This window comes from Felis catus, chromosome D1 (genome assembly GCF_018350175.1).
Source record: "Felis catus isolate Fca126 chromosome D1, F.catus_Fca126_mat1.0, whole genome shotgun sequence".
Classification (NCBI taxonomy): domain Eukaryota; kingdom Metazoa; phylum Chordata; class Mammalia; order Carnivora; family Felidae; genus Felis; species Felis catus.
The window spans coordinates 102612973-102631111 of NC_058377.1; the positions used below are offsets into that span (position 1 = coordinate 102612973).

General features: G+C 41.3%; 1 protein-coding gene across 13 annotated transcripts in view; it reads left to right on the top strand.

The window, feature by feature from the left end:
• CTNND1 (catenin delta 1) overlaps positions 1–18139 on the top strand; it is a 52439-nt gene that overhangs the window by 6558 nt on the left and 27742 nt on the right. The window lies entirely within an intron of this gene.

Sequence of the window (18139 nt, forward strand, 5' to 3'; positions counted from 1 at the left end):
GATTCATCTTTTCTTTTTGCAAATACATTCTTCCAAAAATACTGTTTCTAGATAATTATATAGCCAACTCATCAGGAGCTGAAAACTGAGTATTCTCTTCTTTCTCTCTTTGAAAATGCGCATCGGTCTGAAAATTAGAGCTGGAATAGATACTGCCCTGATTGTAACAAGATAGGCCTTAATAGATAAGCTGCCCTTTAGCTTTAAACTGGTATGTATCTTTAATAGTCCCCTGATTTCGTGCCCCCCTCCCATTCTTTTTAGACTACAACACTTCCTTGAATTTCTTTTCCAGAATGAGAGTATTTCTTGAAGGATGATTTCATCCTGGTGAGGTTGTGGCTTCCGAAGAAACAACTTTGTTCCTTCTTTTAATCTAATCTGTGCGAGGGCTACAGTCAAATTTTGATGTCTGGATCTCATAATTATAGCAAGTGCAGCAACAAAGAAAAAAGATAATGTGTACAGTCTGTTTGACTATACTTCTTGCTTGAAAGAAAATTTGGAAAATATTAAACGTTTTCTCTGCCTTGACTCCAGCCTAGGGGAGGTTTCTTGGTGGATCTTTGGAGGGTTGGTCATGTTGCTGCCAGAGTGTCGGTTTCCCACTCAACCTTTAGGGGGAGGGATGAGGGAATCTGAAGAAGGAGTACAAAGGCAGTTTGAAAATAGGTTCTGGATGACTGAGTGGTGGTGATTTGGGTCCAGCTTTAAATACTGGGCTTTGTGTAGCTGCAGTGAGCATCCTAGTAACTAGCGTCCAGGAATATTTATTTCCACGACTGAGGCTTTGTTTTGACTGGTGTGTACTATAGAGCCTTTTGGTTGATAAGATGGAAGATTTGTCTCTTACCTCACCCCTACTAGTTCTTTCAGGAAATATAAGGGGTGCAAATAAGTAAATCTTTAATTTTTTGTTTTGCTCCTCATTGTGGTTTTGGGATAAAAAATGACGAGTAAGTATGAGTTGTGCAGATTTTTCTTTTTTTGTTTGACTCCTATATACTGTTGGTTTCTTTGTTATATGACTAAGGTATGGTCTGTATGTTCCAGGTGGGTGTCTCTTTTGGGTGGTTAGAGTTCTACTGCCTTTCTTAGGGTTCCAAATTATGGAGAGTCGCAGGGGCTAGGATATGTTCTCTCAGTATAAAAATTGGGACTATTGTAGATTTTTTTTTAAAAAAAGCTCGGAGTAATTGCAATTCAGCCTTAGGTTTATGAGGTAGTTGCTCTCTAGGGATGGGTGAGACAGGACGGATGCAAATAAATTAAGCATAGATCACTATTCAATTGGAATAACAAAATGATTAGCTCTGTATAATTTATTGCTTTCTATTTTAGTACCCAGTGGTCCCCTGTTACTTCCAGCCCTTTCTCCCCACCCCCTTGTTGTTTTTTTACTGCATGCTAAGCATTTTGCATAAACTATTAATTTCCCACCACTGTTTTTGTTGTTGTTTTTTAAGGACTGTGAGCCTCAGAGAAGCTGAGGTTTGCTGAAAATCTCACTGCCCGTGAGGTTTGCTGAAAAATCTCACTGCCTGTAAGTGGCCAAGGCCAGGATTAAACCCTCCTCTGACTAACTACAAAGTCCATGGACTTAGCCACTAATATACTACCATTCTCCAGAGAGAATAGAAACAAGAGCCAGAACTAAAATGAGCCCTTGCTAGAGGCAGGAGTGTTTAATTTTGCAGAGTGCCAGTCCCCCACTTAGAATTCCAGCCCCCTGCATGTTGGAATAATATATGTAAAAAATCCATTTTCCATAAGCCCCACAGGGACCTGAATATGCTAGAATGGATATTACCTCAGTCTTTAAAACTGGGATCTTCCCATATGCCTATTATTGCTATCCTGACTTCTTAAACTTACCGGAAATGCCTCCAACTTTGATTATCAGTGAAATTTCTTCTTCTAGAGAATTTGCAGGCATGTGGTTTGGAATGATATTGGCAACTTGCAGGGAGAGGCTTGTAACGGTAGCTCAAATAATGTTTATCACACTGTGTTAAAGTTGTCTACTTCTTTTTGTCTTTCCTTCTAGACTGTGAGACTGTCTTCTATGTCCTCTTAGCACCTGCCTTAGTGTCAAGTATATATCGCAGTGTCAGTAAGCCTTGGTTAAATAAGGCATTTGATGGGAATCACTGAGGGATTTTGTGGGGAAGACTGAAAGGAAGTCAAGGTGGGGAGCAGAACAACTTCGATTAACAAAATCACAGTGTGATTTAGAAGCTTCTGCTGTAGTCAGTAGTTTCAACCTTTTACACATTTCCCACCTCCCATTTTTAAGTGAAGTTTCTGGAAATAATCAAAGATTTAACATTTTAATAAAAAAAAAATAAAACACCTCTTTTCTGGATGAGCTGTCAGGTTCCAGACAGGGTAGTGTAAAAAGTAGTGTAAAGGGTAGTGTAAAAAGTAAGGATCATAACATTTCATAATCTAGGTGGCTATTAACTTCAACCACTGAAACCTTAAATATAGCCACTATCTAGGGGAGAGGAACTTCTTACCTGGAACTTACTAGGGCAGCAGCAGGGAAGTATTGCTTTCCGACATGTTAGAATTGAGTGTTTTTTATACTAGTTAATGAAAACCTAAAAAGCTTGGGATGATAGTTTTGAACATCAGTGTTCCAAAGAAAGTATGTTTGGATATCATTGTATTTTTTTGTCAGTGCTTCTGCTATGAAACTTCAGATTTTGTTCAAGTGTATTGGGAAGTATGAATTTAAGAGAACCCAAATTAATTTTCATGGGTAATGTAGAACAATAGTAACAGGAAACTGCCTGAAGGAATGATTCCTAGGTTATCAGTATGTGATTTCATGTTCTCTTCCATTGCACAAGGATTAAAATGCCATGAAAAGCTAAAATAGGAATTGTTCTGCCTAAAATGCAGCTGACTGCAAGGTTTCCAATAGAGAGCATCGATACGGCCTGGCAGGGACATAGTAAGGAGAGAACTGATAATTCTGGTTAGAACTAACGAGGGGGAAATAAGGGTATGGATTGATTTGTATTTGGTTATATTATACAATATCTTTTGGGGAGTAAATGTCCGCACTCCATTCTATTTGGAATTGAGTGTCATTGGTTATTAAATATTAAGCACTGAGAATGGAGCCCACAGTTACTGTTATGGTTCAGGGACAGTGTTCTCCATTTTTAGGGCCACTTCCTCTGCAGTGAGTCCTTCAGTCTGACTGGAGTGGCGTGGGCAATTTAGATCAGACATTTAGTGGGGACATTATAAGGATCCAGAGTTTTTTCTTAAAGCCTTCTTTGCTGGCCAGCAGGTAATTTGGTCATCACTTTGGCAAACTATGTCCCATTACATGATAAAAGCAACCTTGAACTTTTAATTTTTTTTTAAGTTTATTTATTTTTGAGAGAGAGACAGAACAATTGGGGGAGGGGCAGAGAGAGGAAGAGAGAATCCTAAGCAGGATCTGCACTGTCAGCACAGAGCCTGATGCCGGGCTCGAACTCACGAACCGTGAGATTATGACCCAAGCTGAAACCAAGAGCCGGAAGTTTAACCAACTGAGCCACCCAGGCATCCCTCAACTTTTAATTTTGAAAAAATTTTGAACTTAGAGGAAAGTTGCAAGAATGGCACAAGAACTCCAGTATACCCTTTAGTCACCCAGACACCCACAGTTAACCTTTTGCCACGAATGTTTTATTTTTCTGTATTTTTTGATCGATATGCTGACTGAACAGGGAATTTCCAGTCTGAGAGTTCCACAGATATAGAGAGTCAAGGCAGTGTAGCATCGTGGCTAAGAGCATGGGTCCCTGAGCTGGACTACCCGAGTTCACTCTTGCTCTGCCATTTCAACTCTTGCAATAGGGGGTAGATTGTTTGGTCACTCTATGCCTTTGGCTCTGTCACTAAAATGAAAACAATAACATAATCCATCTCATAGAATTGTTGTGATGCCTAAGTGATTTAATATATCTAAAATTCATCGAATGGTGCTCAGCTCATGGTAATGCCTTGTAAGTTTTTGCTATTAGAATGGATGCTTTAAATGAATTCAAACATCATTTGTCTGTTGGACTAGATACCCTTTAAGGTACTCTATGGTATGGATGTTTGTATTATGGAATAAATGGGCTTCCTGGATGAGTAAGCTAACTCTTTTTTTTAAAGATATTTTAAGTAATCTCTACCCCCAAGGTAGCGCTTGAACTTACAACCCTGATATCTTGCATGCTCTACTGACTGAGCCACCCAGGCACCCCAAGCTAACTTTTTTTAATGGAAAAAATGGTGTCTAATAATAGACAAGTTTGGGGAGTTATATGGGCAAGGTTGTCCAAAATTTAGGGATGGATAACTTTTAATAAAGTAAAGTGAGGCATTAGTGGGGGGAGAGAAACAGGTGGCAAAGCTTGAATATCTTACGGTAATTTCTTCAGAGACTTGGAAACATTAGGGGAAAAGAAGGTTTCTCCCATCTTTTCTATCTACAAGAGATAGAATTCTAGCATTCAAGGGTAAACTTTCTTTAATTTTGCAGAGACTGGACTGGAAAAGCTTTGGTTGGTTTATTACTTTTGACTTTGGACCAGATTGTTTACCTTGAAGTTTTGTCCAATCAGGATTTCGTAGGACAATATTCAGCTATGAATGGTTGTATAGGAAACTCCATAGAAATAAAGGCAGGCTTTTACTATCTTTTTTCTTCAAATAAATTCCCCTCTTTTATGTTCAGGAAAATTCATTCTCTATTTTCAACCCCTATTTATGGACATTTGTAAAACTGGGGTGTGTAGAAATTGTGAGTTCATTAATGCATCCTGTGAGAAGTGTGCTTAAGAAAGAGGTCTGCTTTTGTATGCGGAAAAGCCAAACTGTGGCCTGTGGGAAATGTATATTTGTCAGAGGCAGGCTTGCCTGGAAACTTCTAGGTTTCTTCTGGCTGAAGGTTTTCCTTCCCCTCATACTAACTAACCCATGAAACTAATGTTCTGAATAGTATTTTAACTAATTTCTGTTGGCACTTCATAGCTTCCCATCATAGCTCCCCACCCAACTCTTTGCATTTTTTTAAACCCACATTTCCCTCCACTGATTGCTCTACACTTTCTCCTTTTTACTTGCTTTCCTGACCTCTGGTGTTCCCTATCTTTTCTCCTGAGGTTGGTAGTCTTCTTGGTCATTGCTTTGCCTCCCTAACACTTAATATGGAAAAAGTTTCTGATTCTTATCATAGAATAAACTACACTCATGCTAAAGGTACAAGTATTAGGATACTGCTTCTGGTTTCTTTCAGTTAGATCTAGATTAGGGTAAATTGTGATTCAAGAAGATCTCTTATAATAATGCAGATTAGTTTTGGGGCACCTGGGTGGCTCAGTCAGTTAAGCATCTGACATTGGCTCAGGTCATGATCTCGCAGTTCACGGGCACAGGTTCAAGCCCCACGTCGGGCTCTGTGCTGACAGCTCACAGCCTGGAGCCTGCCTCAGATTCTGTCTCCCTCTCTCTCTGCCCTTCCCCTGCTCGTGCTCTATCTCTCTCTGTCTCTCTCAAAAATAAATAAACCTTAAACAGGTTAGTTTTTATCTTTTTGATTTTCAGATTCCATCCACATTTACCAATTAATTACTGTCTTTCATTCTATTGGCAGTAGAGCGAAAAAAATACATACTTTTCTAAGAGTAAATTAATAGTTTTGTGTGTAGCTTCCCATGTTGTTCTGCATTGGAATGCAGTAGCACATTGAGAGATTGCTTTGCGGAGTGAAAAGATTTTTGTTTTAGGGAGCTTATATTTTAAGAAACCAAAATATATTCTGATGGTTGAGGACATAAGACCTTGTTATAGAAACTAGGTCAACTTTTCAATACTTTTATCAAAGCACCTACAGTTTCCATTTCTTTGCAAGTGAAGTGAATCTCATTGAAACAAAGTAGCTTGTGTATATTCAGCACACTTTTAAAATAGAGTAGTCTGTTTTAAAGGAAAAATTGGTGCCAATCTGATTTGTTTCCACGGTTTCTTTGCTGGAGTAAGGGAGGTTCTGTAACCTCTCTGTTCTGCTCTCCATTGACTACGTTGTAAACCAGGGCAGAGTTGGCCATTTGAATGTCTATCCTGCTGAAGGTCAGCCAAATCTGCAGGTTAGGCTACAGGAGACCCCAGTTGATGGGCCTGAGATCACAATTAGGACATAGTTACATTAAATGGAAATCAAAGATGTCATTAAGTGTGTTTCCTGAATTAAGCAGCATCACAGGTCTTTGAAAAAGAGAGCTCCCAACAGTAAGCATGAATCTTTTTACTCTTTCCTATTTTTCTTTTTGAAAATTGCCTTCTTAGGCAATTCTATTTTAAGAAAACATGACAGCATTCTTTCTTTGTCCCATCCTATCTTACTACCTTACATGAGCTCTTACATGAGCATGTAAAAATATCTATTTTGCACCCATTCATAAGACTCAGAAGACAATAGATAGCCCAACATATTATTGAAAGAGTAAAATGTTGGGGTGCCTGGCTGGCTCAGTTGGTGGGCTGCGTGACTCGATCTCAGGGTTGTAGGTTTGAGCCTTATGTTGGGTGTGAAGATTACCTTAAAAAATCTAAAAAAAATATTTTTTAAAAAAATGAGTGAATTGCTTTGCACATGTATATGTCACTCTCTTGGTATAGAACTTTATTGCTAAAAACTTTTTTGGCAGCGGAAGGGCAGGATTTCTTTACTCCAAATATTTAGTTGTAACAATACAAGAGTATCTTTTTAAATCTCCTAACAAGATATGAATAAACCTCTGTGTGCCTATACACTCTTAAAAAATATAGAAAGAAAAATGAACAAAGTTGGTTTATTTTTCTAAAATTTAACTTTTTGTTTTCATTGGAAGAGTGAAACATCTTCATTTAAAAGAAATTTGAGGGGAGCCTGGGTGGCTCAGTCGGTTAAGTATCCAACTTCAACTCAGGTCATGATGTCACAGTTTGTGAGTTCAAGCTCCACATTGGGCTCTGTTGTCAGCATGGAGCCTGCCTCAGATTCTCTGTCTCCCTGTCTCTCTGTCCCTCCTCTGCTCATGTGCTCTCAAAAATAAACATTAAAAAAAATTTTTTTTTAAATAAAAGAAATTTGAGAACCTGCTGTATGCCATGCACTGGAATATAACAGTACATCAGACCTCACAGAGTTTACTTTCTAGTTGGAAGAGTTGGATAATAAATAAGCAAGTAAATGTATAGTATGCTAGAGTGTGTTGATACTATTGAGGAAAAAATAAAGCAGAATACAGAGTGGTGAATAAGAAGTACAAGGGTAAAGTGAGGTTTTTAAATGTATACTGAGAGTGGCCAAGGAAGTCTTCACTTAATAAGGTATGTTTGAGAGAGACCTAAAACATATTAGGGTGAAGTCATGTAGATATGAGTAGAATGTGTAAAGGTCCTGAGGTTGGTTGTTACCAGTGAGCAAGAAAGATGAGAGGAATAGTAGATCTGTTCAGAGAGGTTCAATGGGTATGTGTTGTGGGGAAGAGGGGGCAATTTAATTTAGGACCTTGTCGTGCACTGTACAATACAAAAAAAGTCTTCTTCAGACCACAGGGACAACAAATGGTAACAATTTTTTGTGTGTTCTTTGTAAAGAGTTGAGGCAATACCTGACCCAACTTCTATCTTTGTCCCATTGCAGAAGTTCCATGTGAGTATAGTCAGCACATAATTTGCAGAGTAGCAGATTTTGCATAGATTGATGACCCTTGTCTTGGAGAATATAAGAGTAGGGCAGCTATTTAGAATAAGCTTGTATGCGTTTGGGAAGTGAGATAAAAATTTCCTCCCTGAAGATGTATTTCTCCACCTTCTGATCTACATAGTCGATTTTCTATGAACAGGAGAAGTGACAGCCTACATCTGGTACAGTTTCTTTTTGAGTACATTTGTGCTTTAGTTTATGACCAAATATGCCTGCCCCACTTATCTGTTGCTTTTCTGTTTGTTCATTTGATCAAAAAGCCCCTGCTTCCCCAAAGCCCTAATCATTGGGATTTAATGGCTTCAGGGACCATGTTGTAGGTCACCATTTTCATATTTCTGTTTTGCTCATGGGAGGAGATATTCATCCCTGATAACTGTTTTCCCTTTTTCCATATGCATGTTTAAGCATTAAGGGTTATTAAAGCATATACTGAGCTGGTTGGCCTGGTTAACTTTGGTGGGATTGAGGAATAAGCACCAACTATTTAGTGATTGATGTTCTGTGGCAACCACACATGGGAAAGTAAAAGGATATTTGATTACCAAGAGTACTTGTGTCTTGAATCACCATTCTTACTTTCCCTCTCACGATAATCTTGTTTAGCTAGTCTGTCCTTCAGTGAAAGAATCTCTGTCTCCCTCTCTCTCAGTTTGGAGTTTAGCTCTGCAACTTGACCTGGTTACCCTCTGTCCTTCTTTTTAATTATACCTAGTTGTCATCCTGTTACTTAATATCATCCTTGGGAGATGACCTCAATCAGGAAACATTTATTTCCCTTCCATCCCCTTCTCTGGTCAAGTAACTGTATCCTCTTGCATAGGAAATACTCTAGGCAATCACAGATCCCCCAAATTTTGAAGTCGCTTTAAATAACTGCTTGATATGTATTACTTCAGCATTCAAAGATGTTTGTAGTTGTCTTGAAAGTATGCTTTTTAGTGGCATTCTTTTTTCCTAAATCTTTAGTGACACATGTTTCCTGTGGAAATATTTCTCTTTATGGTTCTTCTAAAAACATTTTGCTACTCATTTGCTCTTACTCAAACCAGAAGTTAAAGTCACTTGCTTGAATAAATGTCATAGATAACATTTGAATCCAGAGTTTCTGATTATTTCTGTTATATTGTCAACTGGGCTAGAATTATCTGGGGTCATGAATGCTAGATATGCGACTTTAGACTTCTTTTGGGATATATGGAACCAATCTTTGAAAATGTTGGCACAGTTCTTTGTTTCTTGGAGGAAAATTAAACCAAATCAGTTTTTAAAAGTTCATTTACTTATTTTGAGTGAGAGAGAAGGGGGTGGAGAGAGAATCCCAAGCAGGCTCCATGCTGTCAGTGCTGAGCCCAATGTGTGCTCCATCTCACTAACAGTGAGATCCTGACCTGAGCTGAAGAGTCAGAAGCGCAACTGACTGAGCCACCCAGGCGCCTCTAAACTAAGTTGTTTTAAAAATAATCAGGGTTGTCCAGTCTGCAATGTAAACAGGGATATCCTCCAATGTAGGAGCTCAGGATTCTAAAAAATGAGATAATTCTTTCTAGGTTCTGAGTCTAGAATATAGGATTTAGGACGGTGTCATTCTAGTCATTCTTCTATTTAAAACCAGGCTTTCAAAGAGTCACTAATCCGGCTTGGAATAATGATCCGAGCTGTCTGGTGAACAGCAGAGCAGGCCCAAATCCTATATTTAATAACCAGTGCCCTTTCTGCTGGAGAAGTGTGGTGGCCAGAGGGTTGTCAGTGATAGGCTAGTACAGTGGTCCCAGCAGCTATCAATCACTTTGAGAGCTTTTTTTTTTTTTTTAATTTTTTTTTTCCAACGTTTTATTTATTTTTGGGACAGAGAGAGACAGAGCATGAACGGGGGAGGGCAGAGAGAGAGGGAGACACAGAATGGGAAACAGGCTCCAGGCTCTGAGCCATCAGCCCAGGGCCTGACGTGGGGCTCGAACTCATGGACCGCGAGATCGTGACCTGAGCTGAAGTCGGACGTTTAACCGACTGCGCCACCCAGGTGCCCCACTTTGAGAGCTTTTTAAAAGCATAAATTCCTAGGCATTCTCTCTAGAAATTGAAGTATAAGGGATGAGGAGGTAGATTTGGGCGATAATATTTTTTTTTTGTATTTTGAATTTAAAAAGTTTTAATTTTTAAAAATGTTTATTATTTATTTTAGAGAGAGAGAGAGAGAGAGAGAGAGAGAGAGAGAGAGAGAGACAGAGAGAGAGAGAGAGACAGCACGAGCAGGGGAGAGAGAGAGAGGGAGACACAGAATCCAAAGCAGCTACAGGCTCCGAGCTGTCAGCACAGAGCCCGATGCATCGAAGTCAGATGCATCAGACCCTTAACTGACTAAGTCACCCAGGCACTCCAATTTTTTTTTAAGTTTATTCATTTAAGTAATCTCTACACCCAACATGGGGCTCGAACTCCTAACCCTGAGTTCAAGTTGCACGCTCCTCTCACTGAGCCAGCTACGTGCTCCAGAAATTATATTTAAAATAACTTTTTTAAATGTTTATTTCTTTTCGAGAGAGATAGTATGAGCAGGGGAGGGGCAGAGAGAGGGGAACAGAGGATCCAAAGTGTGCTCCGTGCTGACAGCAGGGAGCCCTATTTGGGGCTTGAACTCATGAACTGTGAGACCTGAGCTGAAGTCCCAACACTTAACTGACCAAGCCACACAGGTACTAACCTCCAGCCCCCCCCCCCCCCCCCCCCCCCCCCCCCGAGATTGTATTTTTTTTTTTTTAAACTTCCCAGGTGATTCTGATCACTCAGGTTTGAGGACCATAAAACCTGAATGTTTTGAGTTAAGCTACATATCTATGTGATTTCTCAGATGGGTGGTTATTTAATTAGAATGAGAGAGAAGAAGAGTTTGTGGTAGTGGACTTGGTGAGAAGGTGGCTAATTTGAAGTTTTCTACCTCTGTATCTATCCTGTATTGTTTTGTAATTACAGATGTCACCGCCTGATTTGGGGGTTATGCCAGCACTCAGCATGGTATGGAGGACTTGCCTGTTGTGAGGGAAGGGAAACTTTTAGGCCATATCTCCATTTTCCCCTCTCCATTTTGAAATTGTGGAACAAATTCAGGAGAGGATGTTCTCGTTGAAACTCAGCTGGACAATTTGTTTAAATCTCCACAGGAAGGGCCATTGTTACTTCCTGTCTGAAAAGGAAGTGCTGGCTTCCTTCCCTTCCTCCTTGGCTAACTCAGGCCAACTTCAAATATGGGTGGGGGAGGGGCTGATCACGTTAATAGTCTTGACCGGCTACCCATGCCTCGGGAAATCGTTGAGCTGTGGAAACCTAATGTTCCTTCCCTTCTTTCCGAATTTGAAATGTGGAGACGGGTGCAGTGTGGGCTCTTGTCTCCTTGCCCTTGTGTGAGAGCCCTGGGCTGAGTTTGGCTGTTGCAGTCCAGGAAGCCTCCCAATCTCCCAGGCATTACTTTATATTCAACCTTCTACCTCCCCTGTATTCCCTGACATTTGAAAATAGATCAAGGAGTTGTAGGGAAGAAACTGAAATCCATTTGACACTGAGGAGTAGGTTGCAGAAAGGAGAACATAATTGGGCAGAAGGGAGTGGGTGACAAAGGTTTCTTATTTTTAAATTGAGCCAAGAAAACATTCCTTCTAAGTGGGGCCAGTTGGCACTCTTCCTGCTATTTTAGTCCAGGCTTCTCCTTCCTACTGGCTAGTCAATTGTATTAAGTGTTTGATGTGAGTTTGAACTGTGGTCTCTGGGGTTGGGGGGAGGGAGAGTGGTGGAAACAGCTGGTGCCTTCATCAAGCTATCTCAATTACGCTTCTTTTCAGAGTGTTTGGGGGTGGGAGGGATGGAGGAATTGGATGTATGTTAGCAGAGCCCCAGCAACTCCCATGTAGTGGGATTGGATTGTCAGGCACTCTTAATACCATGTGGGATGTTGGCTAGTTGGAATGTAACTAAACCTTTCTCAGTCACATTCTTTTCTCTGCCTCCCCTCCCTCTAATTCTTTCAGCTCTTTGGGCCTGATTTGGAAAGGGGTATGTGGGAAGTTAGGTAGCAAAACAGATTCATGCTTTTCCAACCATTGAGTATTCAGCTAAGTCTTGGGCCCCTCCATTGACTTTCTTCTTACCCATTCATTATTCCTTTGGTTGGGTTTTTGAAATATGTCTGCAAACAGCCAGAGATACAATTAGAACCAGGACCTTTTGTGAAGTCATGATGAATTGTAATCGGTTGGCTATATTGGTCTCCTTCCCTCCCTCACACCCTGGGGTGACTGTATTTCTGAGTCAGCACGGCTTTTCTGTCTCACCTGCTCAATTTGAGGCAGACAACCTGCCAAGCATCCTTTTGGAGCATTAGCAGGAGTACTGATAATGGGTGTATCCAGTTCTCTGTCTGGGATGAGTCTTTGACAACCCTGTTTTTTTTTGTTTTTTTGTTTTTTTTATAGGTATCCCAGAAAACTCCCCCACTAGATTATTTTTTATCTCTTTTTTGTATAGCTACCTCACACGATATTGCTTAACTGAGTGATGTATTTGGCCTGGGCTGTGATGAGGGAGAATGGGACAAGAACACATTAGCAGTTGTTACTACTTTTTCAGTTATTCTTGAGAGAAAAAGGGAGTTCGTTTGATTCAGTGCTAGGTGAGAGATCTTAAACTTTTTTTGTGTATGCTTCAGTGATAGAATAGAGTTTGCAGTGGCTAGGCTCTACTGTTGAAGTTCTGTTCTAAAACACAGTGTTAAGTGCCCACTTTGCTACCCAGCTCTAGAATGGCTGACTCTTGTGTATATTCCTCCCCACCTGGTTATGTCAGATTCAGATATTGGCTAATTCCTTCTAAGTTGTGTTGTTTCAGACTTAGGCTCCTTTTGTATTATATACTAATCGAAATCAGGGTTCAGCCCAGAGTACTTCTGGCAGATCCAAGAAGAAGGATAAAGGAGTTTGTAGGAGAAAGCAAAGGAGGAGAAAAGCTGAGAAATGATAACATATTACTAGTTCATTGACTGGAATGTCACCTGGTTGACGGACTCTGGGCTGAGCCTGTGCTTTGCTTTATTCAAAGGGAATTGAGCCCTGTGGGCAAAGGGTGTTACTTCTTTGGATTTCAAGACTCTCTGGCTAATAGATTAGCTTGACTTCTATCTGCATCTTTGCTTCTGGGGTTTTGGGCTAACCTCCATGGGGTTTGTACAAGATAATAGAAGAATTTATCATTTATCCGATTCTTGGAATTAGCTGAGGACCCTTATTAGAAAGGGAGGCTTTTTTTTTTTTTTTTTTTCTTTTTCTGAAGAGGTTCCAAATCTACAGGCCCTGACCCACTCCGGGGGAGCAGTGAACAGGAAAAGGTTGCGGTCTTGACCGCTTTGCCACCAGAACTACTGTGCAATACTTGGCTACATCTCATTCCCTGGGGAAGCGGAGAACTTTGCTCCCAGCACCTGCTGGTGCTTATCCTGCCCCTTTGTAGGGTGGAGTCTGCTGCCTTTGTTTGTTCTCTTTGGGGCCTCTAGGAATCAACTTTATGTTTGTGGGGAAAAGGGCTTGAAAGACTTTGAAAACTGGAAATGGGTGATAGAGAAGGTGAAAGAAGATGTGTTTTAATGTAGTTCTCCAGGTGGGAATGTTCTATTGACTGAATCCAGAGCAGCAATCCGATTGCCATAGTGAAGTTCTCTTTGGGATGTATCACATGTAGCTGAACTGAATATAACAGCAGCAGTAGCTCTAACATCCCCAATGCAGTGCCTCCAAAGTGAAGAAGCCTTGCCAAGTAGGAATCTTAAGAATCCCCTCACCCCTTTCAAACCCTTAGATCCATGCACAGTATCTTTCTGCGGATTCTCAAAGGCCTGAGCTTTGTCCTATGTAGTGTTGGCTTGAGGCAGGGAGGAGGGTTGTTTTCCCGAACATGATAAGGAACTGAGCAGGGCAAAGTGGGAGCTCTGACTGGTGATTGGTAGACAGGATGCCCTGGAATGCGGTTGGCCTGCAGCCCAGAATCCAGCACTTTGTATTTGTTTGTTTCTGGGAGACTGTGGTCTGGTGCTACTGTGACAGGAAGTGAGAAAGCTGGGAGTGGGGAGCGGAGAGGGGCGATGCCTTTGTGGTTCTCCTGTGAAATCTCTTTGTCCCTGGAGAGCAGCTCTGCTCCAGGGCTCTACTGAGAAGAGAGCAGCCTTTGTGTGTCTAATGGGTCTCAGGGCATCTAAGCTACTCTGAGGGATGAGGGAGTGTGAATTCGGACCGTGGCCTTCTCAGCACTCGAATTCTGTAAATGGCCTCCACGTCCTAGCATTGGGGAATCTCACTGAGTTTTATGTGTGTTACTGTTATTTATAGATTTCTAGGATTTAATTAAGAAAGGAATTCTAGAAAGAGATGTTTGTTTATATGATGTTTATTCACTCTGTATGTTGCAGGCACTTTGGTCTGAAAGGGACAGAGAGCAGTGGGTGTTGCTGGGGCCCAACACTTTAGGTTTCATCTCTCCAGTTGGCACCCTACTACATACAGAGCCAGAGAAACCCACCCATTCTTTGATTTCACTATTGAGAGGTACTGGCAATTCACTGTTGGCACATAACTAAGGAATGGTTGGTAGTTTCCTAGGATATGTTCCCCCCTCTGTCTAGACTGAAATAGCACCTGTAGCACTCTCTGTTCTCCTCCTCCCTCCTTTCCCCCTTGTTTTGTGTTTTCCCTGCCCTCCATTCCAGCTGTGAAACAGGCATCTCTTCTCACTTTGTGGATTGGGTGGCTGAGTCCTCAACTTCTTGCCAAGCTGGCTAGTCCCTGAGCACACATACAAATCGGCCTTTGATTGCTCAGGAGGACAGCTGCCCCAGAGGCAGATTGCTAACATACCGCTAGAACAATCCTTCCCCTCTGTTCTGATGCTGGCCAGCACAATCTTCCCCGATTCTAGTTCCTTCTGTTTCCCACCCCACTCTGATCTCTGCTTTTGGTTTAGTGAGATGCCACATTAAAAATGAGAGTAGGGATATTTGTGATTAGGTTTTCTTTCTTGAAATCTGGATGATTTGAGAATGTGGCATGTAGCCAAGATTTCTAGAGCAGTCTCTGCAGAGGAAAAGTAGGTGATTATGTAAAAAGTTGTATTACTTTTTGCCCCTAGCATTTTCCCTTCTGAGTTCTCGTTCCTTTATAAAATGGGATATAAATCTGAAGTAGACTGTAAGCTATTCTTCCTCAGAATCAAGTAAGTCTTACTCATTAAAGTGAAAGTAAGACCCAAAAGTCTGCTTCCATGCCATCCTCCCCATGCCATTACTTTTGGTCAGCTTCTCTGTTGGAATTAGAATGACTTTTAACCGCACGACCCATTGGAAGTTCAGACTTCTTTTACTCCATTGGGAAGAAGGAACACGAACTTGGAGCAGAACAGATGAGTTTCCACCACTCACTGGCTCTATGACCTTGGGCAAGATACTGAGTTCTTCCGATGTAGAGTTTACTCATTTATAAAAAGGGTCCAGTGTCACCCCAGAGGTCATTGAGAAGATTATTGTGATAACTTATGGGGGACATCAGTAATTAATTCATAACTTTTCTTCCCCTGTAAGGTCAGATTTTCTTCTTTAAAGTAGGGAAAAACCTTTCCTTCAGCGTCTGTCCTATAGATGAAACAGGACCTTCACACTTCCTCTCATTTCCTCATAGACTCTGTTGCTTGTCTCAAAAGGGAGATATATTCTAAACCTGGGGGAAGGGGTGTCTTAGCTCTTTTCAGTGCTTTGAGGAAGCGGGACTGCAAACGTGACTCAATTGCATGCTTTCAGCTTGTCCAAGCCCCATCAGAGGACAGGCAAAGAAATGGTGAGAATACCATAGATAGAAAGTGAGGGGGTTTGGTGAGAAGGTGCCTCCTTAAAAAAGGAATGTGAGCTCAGACAGTTGGGTGACCTCTAGAAAACCCTAAGGTTAAGCTTTTTCCCCATGTTTTTTTTTTTTTTTTTCTCCCCTAGCCTAGGCTAGGGAAGGGTATAAGGTGTCCTTGTTAATTTTAGGATTTCTGTTTTATGACACAGGAGTTACACAATACCTTTCCATTTTGATTAGACTTTTTCTCGTTTCCCATTGTGTGTACTTGACCTCCCTCTTTTTTTCTCCCTTCTCCTGTAGGAAGGAGAAAGGCATTTGGCCTCTCCCCTTCAGTCTGACACCTCCTTCTGGTTTTTTGGCCCTCCCTCTTATCTTTGTTTCCTTATCGGCCTCTCCCTAAAGCTCTGCTTTCTCCTTATAAGGCTAGGTGAGGCTCCTTTGGCAGGGTTGCATCAGGGATTCAGGTAAGTAACTCCCGTGTCTCAGACCTTCAGGATTGAGAGAAAATTCAGCGTTGGCTGGCCCAGTGGAGGGCCTTGGAGAGGCACGTGGGTAATGGGGGAGGAGAAGGAGGCGGCCTGGCCTGAGAGATCAGAAGGACTTGTTAGACCAGTCCTGTGTGTGTGTCATACGTGCCCCAGAGAGAAGCAGGTTTTGTCTCTTTCCATAGCCTTTCAGTCCTGGGCCCCTCACTAACTGAGAGCCACACCCTTCCTTTTTTTCAAAGCCAGTCTAGCATTCATCCATTTAGTATGTTATGGTTTGGGGGTTCCCAGAATACTTGGTAGGGGAAAAGAACAAGGAGAATATTCCATCTGGTTTCCGAATTTAGGGTCAAGATGATGGAGGTGATTTTTTTTTTTTTTTTCTTTTAAAGTCACAGTAAAAGCTAAAACCTGATGAGTAACTTTGGGTCAGGATTATAAGACTGAAGTGAGTTTAACGTGTCCTGTTGACCTGTAGAGATTGCCAGTTCAACCTCCTTTTAACAAAGAGTATTTAAAGAAAAAACAACTTCAAACTATTGTGTATTTATTTTCCTTCTTTTCTGAATTCCAATCAGAAGTATCACTCGTTTCTAAGAGGACAGTGATTTGTCAGAGACTCCCTTATATCAGAGAGATTCATGGTGGACACAGTGAGACCCAGGCTTTCCCTGGGAAAGTGAAAGTCTCCAGTCTGCCTTTTGGGTGCTCTTAAGTGGAGAAGCTGGGCCCCACATCAGGCAGATCCACAGGGAGGCTCAGAAACTGCTAACACCTGAGACAAGGCCATTTCTGGAATATTGGATTTGTAACTCTGAGAAGTGGTCAGTTGAGATCGTGAAGTGAGCGGGGTCTTCTTTAGGTCTTAATGCAAATCATGTCCAGGGACTTGGCTTAGGGTGGGAGTGAGTCTTCCCAACAAAAGGAGGTATACTGGAATTGTTCTCACTGAGTTTGGGATGGTGGAACATCAGGTGGTGGGTGGGGTACTTAGATCTTGGACTCTGGTACAAGCGCTCTTTGTGAGAAGAAGCCAGAGAAAAACTACCGACAAAATATATTCCTTTACTTTAAAAATAAAATGGCAACCTTCTGTGTGTATGTTTGAACAGGAGTAATTGCTTTGAATTTTGGAGCAAGTGCTATTTAAGGCAAACAAATGCCTTTTAGGGGTCTAGAAGACCTACTTTTGTTGGCTTGAGTGTTATGTAGTACAGCTCTGTGGCGTTACAGGTGCTATGTTCTGTTGATTGGTATTCTTCAGTATGAGGCTCAGTGTGCTTTAAAAAAATTTTTTTTAATGTTTTTATTTATTTTTGAGAGAGAGAAAGATAGAGCATGAGTGGGGGAGGGGCAGAGATAGAGGGAGACACAGAATCCAAAGCAGGCTTCAGGCTCTGAGCTGTCAGCACAGAGCCCTACATGGGGCTTGAACCCATGAACCATGAGATCATGACCCCAGCTGAAGTCAGACATTCAACCGTCTGAGCCACCCAGGTGCCCCTCAGTGTGCTTTTTAGAACCACCATTTGAAATTCCTAGGATGACCTAGAAGAGGAGTTTTGCTTATTCTTGCTTTTGGAAGGAAGGCATAACTTTGTGATATCGGTTTTAATTTCATGATGAATAAAAAGGAAGGAAGGAGGAGAACTGGCTTTGGGATTGGCTACAGAAAATTTCTTTCCTAAGAACCCCAAAGACTATTTTGTGGGGCTTAGGACAAATACTTTTTCCTCTTTCCATAAGGGCTAGCTTGCCTAATTCTAGTCATATCTTTATTGGATATGTTTATCAGGATAGCATGGATGTCAGAGTCACCCAGCCTATAGGTTTACATATATGAGCCCATTAAAGTTAAGCCTTGACAAGTAATAAAAATGCAGATTGCTTGGGTTATAACTTCCCCTGTGAGCTAGTTCTCACAGCTAGTTTTTGGCAGACATAGGACTTGAACCCCAGGTCTTTTGACCCTAATCTGGAGTTTTATTTTGTTTTTCCCTTTGAGAGTGTGAAGAGTTCCTCTAGTTTACTGGTCTGCT